This window comes from Equus caballus, chromosome 6 (genome assembly GCF_041296265.1).
Source record: "Equus caballus isolate H_3958 breed thoroughbred chromosome 6, TB-T2T, whole genome shotgun sequence".
NCBI classification, from domain to species: Eukaryota; Metazoa; Chordata; class Mammalia; order Perissodactyla; family Equidae; genus Equus; species Equus caballus.
The window spans coordinates 81,804,548-81,818,569 of record NC_091689.1 but is presented as its reverse complement, the minus strand read 5'-3'; the positions used below and the strand labels follow the sequence as shown (position 1 = coordinate 81,818,569).

The following is a 14,022-nucleotide window of genomic DNA, read 5'->3' as shown; positions in this document are numbered from 1 at the left end:
GGTCGAGGTGCAGCACGCCCTGAGGGGCTTGGAGACAGACCCCACGCTGGACTAGCCTCTTGCCTCTCTAGTCTTTGGGTCATCTCCTCTCCCAAGTTCTCCTGGTCTCCCATGTATCTCCAAGTCCTCCCTGGGAAATGGCCTAGTTCAAGGGCATCTCACAGGACAAAGCCTAGAAGGATGGGTGGTCCATCCCTCCCAATCCAATGTGTCCTCACCTCTCACTGCGAGTCTCCACTCCACTCTCTTTCTCTGTTACTTGGAGAGTCAAAAGCTTCATTTCCTAAGTTTTTCTTGGGAGTTTCTCTCTGCTTCCTCCCTGCCAGGCCTGGGTTTAAGTGAACACAGATGGCCCTTTACCAACTTCCCTATCACAATAAGTTAGTTCAGTGCATACATTGTTTACTGGTCAGGTTCTTTCAGTTGCAAGTAACAAAAACATTCAAACAAATTTCAACCAAAAGAAGAAAGGGAGAGAGAGAGTAAACAGAGGGAAAGAAAAGAAAGTGAAAGAAGGGAGAAGTCTAGGAATAAATGACTTCAGGTACAGCAGGATCCAGGAGTCCAAAATATATCATTAGAGTCCTCTTACTCTTTACCTTTATTCTCTGCTTTCTCAGGATTGACTTCATGCTCAGGCTGACTCTCCTTCCTCATGTAATAGCAAGGATAGCCATTGGCTGCTCTAAACTTACATCATTTTCCCAGCTAATGATTCCATCAGCGGCCATGTGGGGTGGGGTCATCTTTTTTGCTAGTTCCAGGAAATATCTCAGACAAGGCTGAGTAGCCTGGCTTGGGTAATGTGCCTAACCCTAAACCAATGCTGGTGGCCAAAGGATATGCGCACATAGATATGATGTACATATCACAGATCCACCCTTGGTGCTGGGGGTGAGGTGGGCTTCATCTGAACTTCATGGACTGAGAATCGAAGGAAGGTAGTTCCCTGAAGAGATGCTAGACAGAGAAGAGAGCAGATGCTTCACACTTGACTGGCCCTCTCCCGATCTCTGTCTGTCCTTGTACACAGTCACGTCCCCCGTCTCTCCTGCCTTTGGTCAGGAGTCTGCTAATTTGATGTTCAGCAGGCAGTCCCATGTTCCAGATCAGTGATCTGTCTCCTTCATGCAGCTCCTGGTATCAGATTTGGGTCTGCTCTGACAGCAAACAGCAACGGTGGCTAAGTAGGAAGATCCCTAGAGTGTGCCCATATGTCCGGCTTCACACCGAGGGAAGCCCACTTCCTTTGCCCACCCCAAGGCAGAGGTCACTGCAGCGGGCCCCGCACAGAGATGGGGACTCCCAGGGCTGCAGCCACGGCTGCACAGGTGGTCGTGCGGCTTCAGCCCTGCACAGGCTTAGCATGGCGCGCTGTGCCCTGACCCAGGTCTGCATCTGCCCAGAGGAAGGGGGATCTTCTAACAATTCATAAGGCTCCTGATGGACTAACAACCTCCTGCGTGCAGCACAGGTACAGACAAGGGCTGACGGCTCCAAGGCTGACACAGGAAGAATTTCAAGGCTTGGCCTTTAGACCTGGGTGTGATGTGGCCGAGGTAGAGAGGCAGCGAACCTGCAGCTCGGTGCTCCTCCGGTCAGGCAGACATCTTGCTCCTCACTGGCTGCCAACATCACCAAACTCTGGGGAGCGCTTCTCCGTGAATTGACAGAAGAGGCCACGGGGAGCAGCAGCCACCCAGTGGATGTACCGTGGTCTCATTTCCATCCTTTGCACCGCTTTCAGCTGCTTTGGGAGTAGACCCAAATGAAAGAACTTGGAGTAGGACCTAAGTGGTCATTCTTGGCCACCCTCAAACCCAGACGAAACCTCACAGGTCAGCCAAGCTCATCAATGAGCTATGAGGCTCCATCCCAAACTCCAAAAAAGAGCTTTTGGGTGGAGTTACAGGCGCATACCAAGACAGCCATGTGTTGGCTTCACGGATCCGTCCATTCAGGCTTGAGGGGCCCCTGCACGGTTAGGAGAGCTCAGTGGCTCTCCTTGGCGGCTGAGGAGTGGCCCTGGGTGCCTGTGTTGTTGTCACTGTTGTCGTTGAAAATGGAGCGTTTACTATGTTCTGAGCACATTACGAGTGATTTACATACATTATCTCATCTAAATTTTACAACAGATCCACATTAATATCCTTTTTTTAAAAAGAGAAAACTGAGAGTAAACAACTTGCGCACCATTACAGAACTGCCAGCTGAGGGGTACCGTGCAGTCAGTCTGAGTCTCTCCTTTGGTTGGGGGAGTTCTATCGCGGCCTCCCAGCACCCACATACTGAGATGGGCCTCTCCCATAGCATCTGGCTGTGGGAGAACCCTGTGAAGAATGGGTGGTGTGACCTGGCACGTCCAGAATGTTCCCTGGGCTCCAATTCTCTGGTTCCAAAAGCAAGGAGTGCATGAGCACCCCCTCCAGGTCTTCACTCCTCTGCAAGGTCTCAGAGAAGCTGCTTACGCGGGCGGCCGGCTGAGGCTCCCATTCAGACATGGCTTCCTCCGCCACTGGAATTAAAAGTTTAGGGCCATATTGGCTCTAAGGTTCTCTGACTCCCCGGGTGGGATTGTTTCCTCTGTGGCATTCCAGGTTCTGTAGAAAGTTCTAGTTTTTGTAGACTCAAAGCAAAATCTGAATGTCCTTGGAGAAGGTCTGGGTCCATTTGGGCTGGTGCCCCCTATTTTCCCCTTTGGTCCCTCCCTTGGCTCCAGAACAGCCCACAGAGTTATCTCACATAACAGATGCCATGGTGGGGTGGACTCCATGAGCAATACAAGCTCCAGATCAACAGCGTCAGCAGTGGTCCGGGTTCTGTGGCCTCTCTGCTCCACCCTGTCACTGGGTGGGCTCTGTCCTCAGCTAGGCTTCCGAGGGGCTGTCTTCTTCTTATATCTGTTTTGTTCAAAGGAATGAAAGCTTTCCCAGAGGCTCCCAGGAGACACCCTTCTTTGGCCATCGGGCAAGAAGAATGGATCACCATGTTGAGCTGAAACTAACAGCCCAGGGACCAACAAAAGCTGAGGGGTCAGCTATCCTGACCCCCAAAGCCTTCAAATTTAGCACTTGTGGGTTCACCAGGGTATTGAATGCCAGGACAGGATAACACATCACAGAGACCACCAAGGTCCTAAAAGTCCATCTCCAGCTCCCCCTAGTGGGGGTTCTTCTCCTGTTCTTGGGGCATCCATGTTTTGTACCTGTGAAGTCACTTGGTGGTTTGGCAAGCCTAGAATAGTTTCCCATAAACCTCTTACAACAGCCAAACTCCAGGATATTTTAAGTCTTGATCATTAATAAGTGGAGCCAATATCTTTTCAAAGTTTGAGTGCAGCCCTTGTTCTGACAATATATGCCTGTCACATCTTACTGTAGTCTGGCAGAATGTGCGTATATCAAGGCACCACTTCAGGTCTGTCTTCTCCTGACAGTAGAAAATATGAAGGAGTTCATTCATGCTCCTCTAAGGTCCTGCTGAAAAAAATTATGTCATGTAAGTAAACTAGATAATCCACATCCCCAATCCCCTTGTCCATGGATTGGTGAAAGGGTGCAGTGATCCTTGAGATATTCTGGGGCATCCCTTCTAGTTGACAAAATTCTATGGAAAGTTAAGAACGTGGGTTTTTCCCTCACTAACCATAGGTTTCTCTTAGCACCACTCCTCACCAACTATCACCAGCTTCCTGTCTGGCAGTGGGTCTGAACTCTGAGAAAACCTACGTACATCCCCATTGAGGTTGACTGTTCCACCCACTACCACAGTGGGGGGGCTGTAGGCTTCACTGAGAATCAGCAGCTCTTCAAAGAGTTTCTGTAATCCCTGATTTCAAACAATAAAATCTATTTTAATCTGCTCTCAGCAAACATAACCCACATTCTATTCACGGAGAAAGAAAACATCATTCTAGTTTAGGGCTTCCCTTCAGTGTCTCCTCCTGATCTCCGGGTAATTAGAAATCCCTGAGATCAAAGTCCTGTGGATTTATCCGCAGATCCAGGTGGAACGGACCCAGGAGCTGGCAGAGGGACAGTCCTTGGCTCTGTGTGGCCTCTACCCACTCTACCCACCACACTGAGGCGGGGGGAGGACCACTTTGCACCTACATGCTGCCTTTGGAGAGTGCCAACGTTTTTTAAAGGCTGAATTTAAAGTCAGACAGTGAGTAGTTGGAAGAGCCAGGATCCAACTCAGGTCTCACTCCAAATCTGCTTTCACTTTGCCAAAAGCAAAGCTGTTGATACGTCTGTCTACCTAGAAGACCCAAGAGAATCAATTGGAAATCTATCAGAGCCACAAAGAGAGCTCAGTAAGCTGACTGCTTTTAAAGTGACTGTAACCATTGCAGACAACATAATAAAAAAAAGTTACGATTTCAGGTACTTGCTAAAATCAAGGTGACTCCTTCTCTGGGCTGTTTCTAGAAAGAATCAAAAGAAACTGATGACACCGGCTGCCTCTGGGGAGGAAAATTAGGTGACGGGGTGTGGGGGGAGGGAACGGACGGACTTACACTTCACTATACTTTTGGAATTTTGATTGTAGTACCATATGTACATTTTACCTGTTGAAAATAAATAAGATTCCATGGGAACTAATAAGCAATGAGGCAAAAATTTCAGGACATTCAGAGGACATCAGACATCAGGACATGAGAACTGCCCTTGAGTTATTCCACCGCCTCTCTTTTACTTTCACTCCAAAGTAATATTAAACAACATTCAGATGCTATCAGATAGATTTCACCCTAATGAAATTCACTGTTTTTTCAAAGTCTAAGAAGACAGGAACCTCCTCTCCCACTTTTTAGGGACAGATAACAGAGGTTTTGCTGTAAGCTGGGGATAGTTTGCACTGGGGGATCATTTATTACCCCTTTTATTACTTCCCTTTGGACAACATAACTATCAGGTTGAGATCCAATTACGTTTCAGAAGGCTCACTGTGCATATCTCTTTCTTTCTTTTAAGAGAGCTATTAAACAATAAGATATCGTAATTTGGGGCAGAAAGAGTTCTCACAGCAAACCTTGTAAGCATTTAGAGGTTTTATTCTTCACAATGGTTAAACTTCCCTTTTGCAAAAGGTGCCCCCAGATCCTGGGCATCTTGAGTACTTCTTCTGCAAACTTTCCCCACTAAGTGGTGCCAGCACCCCCTCCAGATGGGCAAGTCTCCCTCATTCCGCTCCACCCAGAGGTCCCCTCACCAGGGACTGCGTGTGGAAGGAAGAGACTTGATAAGGACTGAAGCTGACGTCAACAGCCTCACAGAGCTGTCCTTGTCTCAGTTTGCTTCAACTGATCTGCTCCCCACCACACTTCCTGCCTTAAAGGGGGAACCCCCAGAAGCACATTGATGTGAAAAGCGAAACTCAGAACACCCAAAAACAGAATCCAAAACAGCCAAGAAATAAAAATAAGACTGTGAGAAAAAAATGAAATTCACAGGACTTCCTGAAGAGCAGGGAATTCAGGCAAGTCCTGCAGAGGAGCTGAATGATGGCAAGAGCCTTGGTCATGAATATGCAGAGAAGATTTCTGGAGAGAAGGACCAAGGTCCAGGGAGGGGGGAAATGTATCTTTCATCGTATATCTTTTTATAGAGTTTGAATTTTAACCATGTGCCTATATAACTTTTTCAATTAAAGAAAACTATTTTTTTAAGTGGCCTGCCACCAGAGGCAGGCTGAGGTCAGAGTCACCATTCTGCAGGGTTCATCTCCAGGCCTTCCTGGAGCGGAAGGCAGGGAGCCTGTCCTTCCCGCCAGAAGGGAACAGCTCAGTGCATGACACATGGTGGGTGGGTCACACATCCTGCGGACTACATGTGCCTCCAAATTACGCAGCTGATTATTCTGAGGACTCAAAGTCATGTTTAAAACCAGAATCAGCCCAAGTAAAATAGGATGAGTAATTTGCTTCCAGAACGTGGAGCACACAACACAGACGATGCTGCTTCCTTGGGAAGCTGGGCACCACCTTCTCAGGAACTCCAGGATGGGGTTAGTGGACATGACTCTGTCGTGGGGAAGAACGGAGGCTGTGAGTCCAGGCTAGCCCATCATCCTCAAACCATGTTGGGTCCTGACTAAGTTCCAAGGGCCAGGTCAAGATCACACAATCCCTGAGGGTCACAGAGCAAAGTTAGAGGAAGGGTGGGGCAAAGACCTTAGGGTCAGACTCATATAGGAGTGTCTAGCCCCCAGAAAGAGAGAAATGAGGGGGAGCATCCCCCAGTCTTCAATAGGAAATGCCCTTATCCTGAGAAAGATAGCTATCCAACAAGACAAGTGACAAGAATGGTGGCAGCTGGAGCAGTGTGAGTTAGAATGAGCCCTGAGGGTCTGTAAAGGGGCTAAAACGTATGATCAAGGTAACCTCTGTAGAAAGTCTCCCTTTAGGAACTTGAGCCCCAAAGAGTCTCTAGTGTGAAAGAAAGGGAGGTGGGGGTGGGGAAATCACTCAGCTATTAGGAGTTAGGGGAGACGGGTGACCGTGTCTAGAGTGAGTGGACGCCTCCCTTTTCTACTCCGTCGGGAATGTCCATCCTCCTGATCTAGTGTAGCTGGGTAAGGTCTTCTCCATGCTCCTCTGGGCTCCTCTCTCCAGACTCCATCGCTGTTAAACCTCTGGCCTCCTCAATAGCTCAGTCCTAAGGGGGGGTCCCAGATCAGAAAACAGGATTACTCCCCTCCATCCAATTGTTAATCCCCAAGAGACTTCCCCCGCCTTTCCCAGTTCACTTCAGAAGGTCTTCTTGCTCAGATCCAGCCACCCACACTCCCACTCCCAGGTCTTACGGACTTAGAAATACAAACTCGTTTAAATATCAAAATAAAAGAAAAACAGAATTAGTGGTCCAAGTTTCTACCACAGAAAATTTCCAAACTATCGGCTATTTGGAGTCTGGAGTCCTCCACTCTACTTCTCTATTACTGAGATAAAGACCCAGAAGATTACATCACAGAACCTTAGAGCCGAGAGAACCGGTGAGCCAGCAGCCCGAGGCCCTGGCGGGGTGACTCAGAGCACGGGTTTAGGAAGTGAATTCACCTGTATTCTGACTCCAGCCCTGCCGCTGCTTGTTCAATGGTTCTCAAAGTTGAGCGTGCACCAGAATCACTTGAAGGACTTTTAAAAACACACCTTGCTGGGCCCCATCCCTAGCGTTTCGGATTATTTAGTCTGGAGTGGGACCCAAGAATCTACATTTCTAACAAATTATCAGATGCTGCTGCTGCTGCTGCTGCTGCTGCTGCTGCTCCGGGAACGACACTTTGAGCAGCACTCCGGCTGTGTGATCAGCCGCCTCCCATGTACATTCCGGATAATAATCGTAGGTATTTGCTGGTTTCCCTGAGACCTTGCACATGCAGCCCTAGCTCGTGGCACACAGTTAACACCTGCAGTTGTTGGATGCAGAGGAGGAGTCCTTTGTCCCAGACCACCCTGCCAATGAGAAGCAAACCTGGGACGGAGCCCCGGGGCTCCTCGCTGCCAGGCCGCCTTTTTCCCCTCCGGCGCCGCTGCCTCCGGGCTCTGAGCGCTCCGGCCGCGCCGCCGCCGAGCCCGCGCGGCGCAAGCTGCGGTTCCATGCACACGCGGCTCCGCGCCACCGGCGGCTCGGCTAATGCCTGTCGTCCTGGAGGGGGCTAGGACCCTCCGATCTTTTTCGGCGCTGAGAGCCTGGCCGCGGAGGCTGCATCCCGGGGTGGGCTGAGATCTGGAGAAGCTGGGCTCCTAGCAGCGGCCGGCAGGTGGGGCGCACGGGGCGGGGGACGCCCCCGACCCGGCCGCCAGCCTCCAGGCGGCCCTAGGAGCAGCAGGGCGTTCCGCTGCAGGCTGCAGCGCTCGGGGACGCGGCGGGTGACCGCCTGCACCTGGCCGGGCAGGGGAGGGGCGGGGAGGGCGCGCCCCAGCAGCCTTGCAGGGCCCGCCCCGGCCCCGCCCTCCAGGACGTCCCGTCGGGAAGCCGGCGAGCCGGTCGGCGGCTCGGCTGCGGCTCTGCCTTGGCGCGACAGGTAAGCGGCCGAGGCAGCCCGCGACCCTCCCAGGCCCCTCCACCCTCCCCCTGGCCTGGGAGCCCAGAGCTCTCCCGCTTTCGGGACTTTCCTCCGGTCGAGCGCGCTTCTGCCAAGTCCTTGCTCCCCACCTCCCCGCTCCGCCAACCTTCCCCTCCTCCGCTTCCTCCTCACCGCCCCCCACCGTAAGATGAAGGGGCTGGGCCAGCCTGGTCCTCATCCGTCGTGGTGGCCTCTGGCCCCTCCCTCGGTAGGACCCCCCTCCATCTTTGCGCCTTCCTTAAAGGATGAATGAAAAGCTCAGGCCTCTGGGTCTTGGAGGAGTGCGGTGGGAGAGGGACAAGCCAAGTCTCCCTCCCGGGCTTTACAGCCACTTCTCTTAACCCCCCCACCCCCCTCCCCGCATGCTTTCTGTGCCCCGTCTCCCCGGTTGGGCCACCCCCTGTGCTCCACTAAGAAAATCTTTCAGAAGCTTCCTCCTGCCAGGGCCACGTTGCTCCTGAGCAGGTGGGGCAAGCGAAGAGAAGCTTCCTGGTGGGGGTCGGGTCTCGGATGTCCTCCCTCTGGAGGCTTGGGCCCTTTGGGGAGTGGGAGCGGTGTGGTATTGTGGGGAGGGAGTCTGACGGGTGTTCATGACTCTGACTGTCACCAACTTCCCGCTTTCCCGGTCACTTGTTCCGAGCCCCAGGCGAAGCGAAAGGAGAAACAGTTTGCTACTCGCCCCCAGAGCCAGTCATCGCAGACTCTGTGTGTGCAGTGGGGCACCAGGGAGGGTTCAGTCTGCCAGCAAAGCTTGGGCCAGACCCCCTCTGTTAGCTGCTGGCCCGTTGCAACGGTCCCAGGAAGGACTTTCACATCCTGCTCTCAGCCCAGCTCCAGACCCACAAATGCAGTTTACAGACTCCGCGTGAGGTTAACAACTTGACTCACCAAAGAACCTGGGGCTGGTGCTCATCTTTCCAGAGATGTGTGTGCACTACCCAGGGCCTAGTCTCTCCCGTGGGTGAGCCCTGTCCCTCCCCATCCCAGGAAGGGTCAGAAGGGTGAGACAGGCATATTCGTGTGATGAATAGTACACACTAAGGTGAGGGGTCTGAAATACTTTGGATCCAGTTATCCAGCGGAAGCCAGTATCACCACAGGTACTTCCCCCAGCTCCTGTTCCTCACCAGTGTCATTCCCTTTAGGTCCCCAGAGGTGACAAGAGAAAACTACTTTCAGGGGCACCAGGGCACAAAGCAGGACAGGGCTGTCAAAGGGAAGAGGTAGTCTGGAGCTGGCGGAACCGAGAAGGAAACTGGACTGCCCAAGGTGGCCTCATCCTTGGTAATCACTGCCCACGGTCGGCAGGGCAGCTGACTCCTGTCTACAGCCACGTGGAAGAACTCGAGGGAGGCGCTGCATGTCCGAGGCCCTCTGAGATCAGAAACAGTGGAGCCCAAGTTCACCTGGGAGAGACCTGGGTAGGAGACACGACCATGGGCTCAGTCTGTGTAGCCAGTGCCTAGAACAGAAGTCAGGAGCAGGAGGGCAGCTAACCCTGGGGCCAGAGGCCTCTCAGTGCAGGGCGGTAGTGGATATAAGGGAGGCAGGCAGCTGACTCAGCTCTGTCACTAATTTAGCTGTCTAACCTTGGCCAAATCACATAAACACTCCCTGGGTGGGGAGCAAATGAGAAGGTGTATTTGAAAGGGCTTTGGCAAAGCTCCAAGCACCAGCCAAAGCCAAGGCAGTGTGGTGTCAGGGTTAAGATCGCGGGCTTTGGAGAGATGTGGGCCTGAGTGCAAATCCTGCCTCTGCTACTTCCTAGCTGTGTGACCTTGGTCAGGTTACTTAACCTCCCTGGGCTTTGGTTTCCTTCTGTGTAAAATGGAGAAGATCACTGTGGGTTGACTTGATATGGTAAATAATAATATTAAAAACGGTGGTGGTATTGTCTTAAACCTTCTCTGGCTTCCACAAACATGTTGCGACATCTCCAGCCCTGGAAGTGAAGCTGAGGACCAGAGTGGGTGTCTAGGCACCAGAGGGACCCCAGTGAATGGTTGTGCCAGAGACTTGGGTAAACTTAGCTCTTCATGCAGCCCTCTGCCCCTCTCTGGAAAATCCCAAAATGCCAGTTCTCACTTGATGGGAATGAGAGTGAGGGTTTGAATAAACGAGAGGTCAAGTGCGGGGCAGTGCCTGTCTCTGTGTCCAGCTCAATGCTGTGATTGTGCTGCGTGAAAGGCTTGCTCAGTGTGCAAGGGTGGGTTCGGTCTGGGGAGAAAAAGGACTGTTAGAAGACTCTTTTGTGGCACCGGAGAGCCCTGTGGGGTCAGGTTATTCTGTACCCTCTGCGACCTGGTCCTGAGCCCTAGTTAGAGATTTGAAGGAAGGAAGAAAGCCAGTCCTCACCCTCAGCTATACCTGTGGCAGAGGACAAAGGACAGCAGAGCAGCATAACCAAATCCCTCAGGACAGAGGGATGCTACAGGGATTGGCAGGCCAGGTGGACTGGTCGGAAAAGCATTCTGGGGGCAGAAGATTGGGGGCCAGGATTTAAAGACCAGGAAGGAAAGAGAAGGCAGGATCTAGATGGCCTAGTATCCAGGCCTGTTGGTTCTGCCTCCCCTATGAAATCGAGTGGCGCAGTCCCACAGGGGGACACATGGGTGGGGAAACTGAGGACAGTAGGATGCTCCTTAGCCTGAGGCTTCTTAGAGGGGGGAGTTTCAAGGAAGAGTTTGGAAAGAGAAAAGAAATATAGCTTGTTTAGCAAGAAGATAAGGGAAAGAAAGGCTTTGAGGAGGAAAAGCTAGCCAGTGAGGGTGAGTGGCAGACAGGAAGCAGACTGCCCAGGCCGCGTGGCAAAGAAGGAATATGAATACGGCTGTTCCGACTGAGAAAGGAAGAGAGAGGCCTGAGGCAGAGGAGGCCGGCGGTGGCTTCGGCAGGTCCTCCAGATGCTGGGCGATAAGGGCACCAGCTCAGCTGGCGGTTTGGAGAGCGGAGAGGAAGAGGAGGATCCAGGAGGCAGGGGATGAATCAGCAGGATTTGGGAGTGGGCGTGGAGTGAACCTGACATTGAGGAGGGTTTAAAAGCTCGGTGCCTGGGAGTGGGGCAGGGGTTGTTTCAGGGGTTTCGATGCTACCGGCGGCAGTGGGGGAGTTGAGAAGACTGGCCACTTAGAGGGCAGGGCACAGACCCGAGTTCAGAGCGTGGCATGTTGAGTCTCTGGTGGCCCTAGGGAGAAGTCCTACAGCCAGGAGCAGACTGTGGGGTGAGGACAAAAGGAAAAACTTCAGGTCTGTCTGCTCCCATCACCACCCTGAGGTCTGGAGACCAGCCCAGGGCTTCTGGAACACCCCTCCTGTTAACTCCCCCTCCACACCCAACCCCAACTGACACATGATACCACTCAGTTCAAGTTCCTTTTTTTGCCTTCTGTCAAACCCAGCCTGATTCCCATTGGGGTGCCTAGGTGATTAAGACACCCCACCTCCCGCCCACCTTCGTTCCTCCTCCATCCCTGGCTTGCTAGGAGCCAGCAGTGTCCAGGCTCAATGTGAGAACAATTGCACAGCCCTGCCCCACCTGGCAAGGGCCCGGAGGTCCTCCAGCGAAAAACCCGTGAGCTGGTGAACTTCCTGTCTGGTCACGTGTTACTTTGATTTTCAGTGACTTTTACAAACTTGGAATAAATCAACAAATATCTGCTGAGCATCCATCGGATGCCAAGGTATGCAGCGTGAGTGAAATTGCGCTCCGTTTTTCAATTGAAAATCCCGTGTTTGGGTTAAATGTTCAATGTTGAAGCTTAAAATGTTACACAAACATAAGATGAACCTAGATTTCCTGGGGAAAAAGCTTGATAGACTAGCTACAGAAATAACTTTCAGTGCATCTTTCTGGGAAAATAAGCCACAGTCCTGCAGCTTTAGTCCTGGGGAGAGGCTGAAGTGTCTTGAAGGTGTAATTATGGGGAAACCTCCCAGCCTTCTGTAATCAAAAGGATCAGAAGTGGGAGGAGGGGTTTGGAGGAGATGATTTGCAAGAGAACAGAGGAAGTGAAATGGGGGCTGTGTTTGATGGCAAGAAGGTTCTTTCGAAGTAAGGGAGAATCATTTGGGCAAAACAGACCTCACCAGTAGCTTAAAATTGATCTGTCCCCTCCCCAGCGTGATGTCTCACTCCACACACCTGCACCCTCTGTGACAGTGGTGACAGTCGTCACTTTTCCAAGAAACCTGTAATTGGGCTGTCGTGTGAGTAACTTGAGCAAACATCCTTGTGGTGGGGTTGAGACTGGTACTTCCTGGCTGCCACGTCTCCGGAGGTGAGCAGGTTGGTTGATAAACAGAAAGAAACTTTGTTACAAAGAGGCCACCTGGCCAGCAAGGGCGTGTTCTGGGTGGCTGACCCTGGCTCTCACAAAAGCTGAAACTTTGCCTGGGACTTCCAATTTCGGCCTTTTTAAAGCGTTTGTCGTCCTGGGCAGGATTTGGCGGAGATAAGTGCCAGATAGGGGAGGAAGGTGTCTATAAGAGAGTGGGGCGGTGGCGGGGGATCCCCCTGACCCCGGGCTCAGGAGTGCCAAACCTGGTCCGCAAACTCCCCCAGGTGATATCCAAGGGGGACGCAAGAACAGTGGGAGTTGGGAGACTGGTGATGTCTGCTTCTGGAAGCCAAGAGCTGGAGAAGTCACCTGACCACTTTGGCCTCACCTGTGAAAGGAGGGTGTCGGACCCACAGACGTACCAGGTCAAAGTGGCGCCAAGGAACGAGAATGCTTACTGTCGTATGTGCATTCGAAACATCATGTATGAAGCCAGCACTTACCTTTGTGGCTTTGAATAGGTCACTTTAACCCCTCTGGGTTCATCTCATTTATTTACAAAAGTTTATGGAATGTCTACTACGTACAAAACTCATGCTAGACTTTGCAAGTGATAAAAAGGTGGAAGCATTGGTTTTCAAATTTCTGTGACTGGACCAAAGTAAGACTGCGTGTGTGCGTGTGTGGGTGTGGGTGTGGGTGTGTGTGAGGAAGAATGGCCCTGAGCTAACATCTGTTGCCAGTCTTTTTGCTTGAGAAAGGTTGTCGCTTAGCTAACATCTGTGCCTGTCCTCCTGTATTTTATATGTTGCATGCTGCCACAGCTAGGTCCACACCCAGGATCTGGGCTTGCAAACCCCGGGCTGCCAAAGCAGAGGGCACAAACTTAACCACTACATCCCTGGGCAGGCCTAAGAAAGACATTTTACAAAACTTAACCTACTCACCGTGTGACAGGGTATCCCAAAAGTCTTAGGGCAGTTTTACACTTTCCTCACTCAGAGGTATGAATTCTACAAACTAACAAAAAAGCGTGATTTGAAAACGTATTTTTTTTTTAATTTTCACCTTTCTTTGAGGAAGATTAGCCCTGAGCTAACATCCGTGCCCATCTTCCTCTACTTTATATGTGGGACGCCTACCACAGCAGGGCTTGATAAGCGGGGCTGTGTCCGCACCTGGCATCTGAACTGGTGAACCCAGGTTGCCAAAGCAGAACGTGTGAACTTAACCGCTGCGCCACTGGGCCGGCCCTGAAAATGGATTCGTTTAATTTGCTTTCTTTCTTTTGTTTTATGAATTTTGAATAACAAATTTTTCATTTTAATTTTGTATCAGGAAATGTTTATCAGCTTAAATGGATGAGAAACATTAAAATAAAAATATATTATTCAAAATTCATAAAACTAAACAAAGTAAAAGAAATTTGAATAAAACTTTCAAATGATGTTCTTTGTAAGTCTGTGGCATTTATAGTTCTGAAGTTATTAAAGCTTAAAACCGCACTACACTTTTTTTAAAGATTTTATTTTTCCTTTTTCTCCCCAAAACCCCCTGGTACATAGTTGTATTTTTTTATTGTGGGTCCTTCTAGTTGTGGCATGTGGGACGCCACCTCAGCATGGCTTGATGAGCGGTACCTTGTCCACGCCCAGGATCCGAACTGGTGAAACCC

The 14,022-nt window shown here is 51.2% G+C and overlaps 1 protein-coding gene and 2 long non-coding RNA genes across 6 annotated transcripts in view; 1 reads left to right on the top strand and 2 right to left on the bottom strand.

The window, feature by feature from the left end:
- Nucleotides 1–572: 572 nt before the first annotated feature.
- Nucleotides 573–4,260, bottom strand: LOC138924816 (uncharacterized). Its single transcript, XR_011440100.1, has 2 exons — nt 4,113–4,260; nt 573–3,479 (listed from the first exon to the last, which is right to left on the bottom strand). It is a non-coding gene; the product is annotated as an uncharacterized lncRNA (long non-coding RNA).
- A 778-nt stretch (nt 4,261–5,038) lies between these two features.
- LOC106783321 (uncharacterized) lies at nt 5,039–7,908 on the bottom strand. Of its 2 annotated transcripts, none has more exons than XR_002808758.2 (2): nt 7,061–7,908; nt 5,039–6,659 (listed from the first exon to the last, which is right to left on the bottom strand). It is a non-coding gene; the product is annotated as an uncharacterized lncRNA (long non-coding RNA). The 2 variants fall into 2 exon arrangements; XR_002808759.2 differs by having other exon boundaries at nt 7,476–7,812.
- Nucleotides 7,891–14,022, top strand: part of GALNT6 (polypeptide N-acetylgalactosaminyltransferase 6) — a 34,487-nt gene continuing 28,355 nt past the window's right edge. For 2 of the 3 annotated variants that reach the window (XM_001504324.5, XM_070271438.1), the window contains exon 1: nt 7,891–8,028. The gene's annotated coding sequence lies outside the window, so the exon portion shown is untranslated. Of the gene's footprint in view, nt 8,029–9,215; nt 9,492–14,022 lie in introns of all 3 variants that reach the window. The other variant, XM_070271437.1, reaches the window with a different exon arrangement.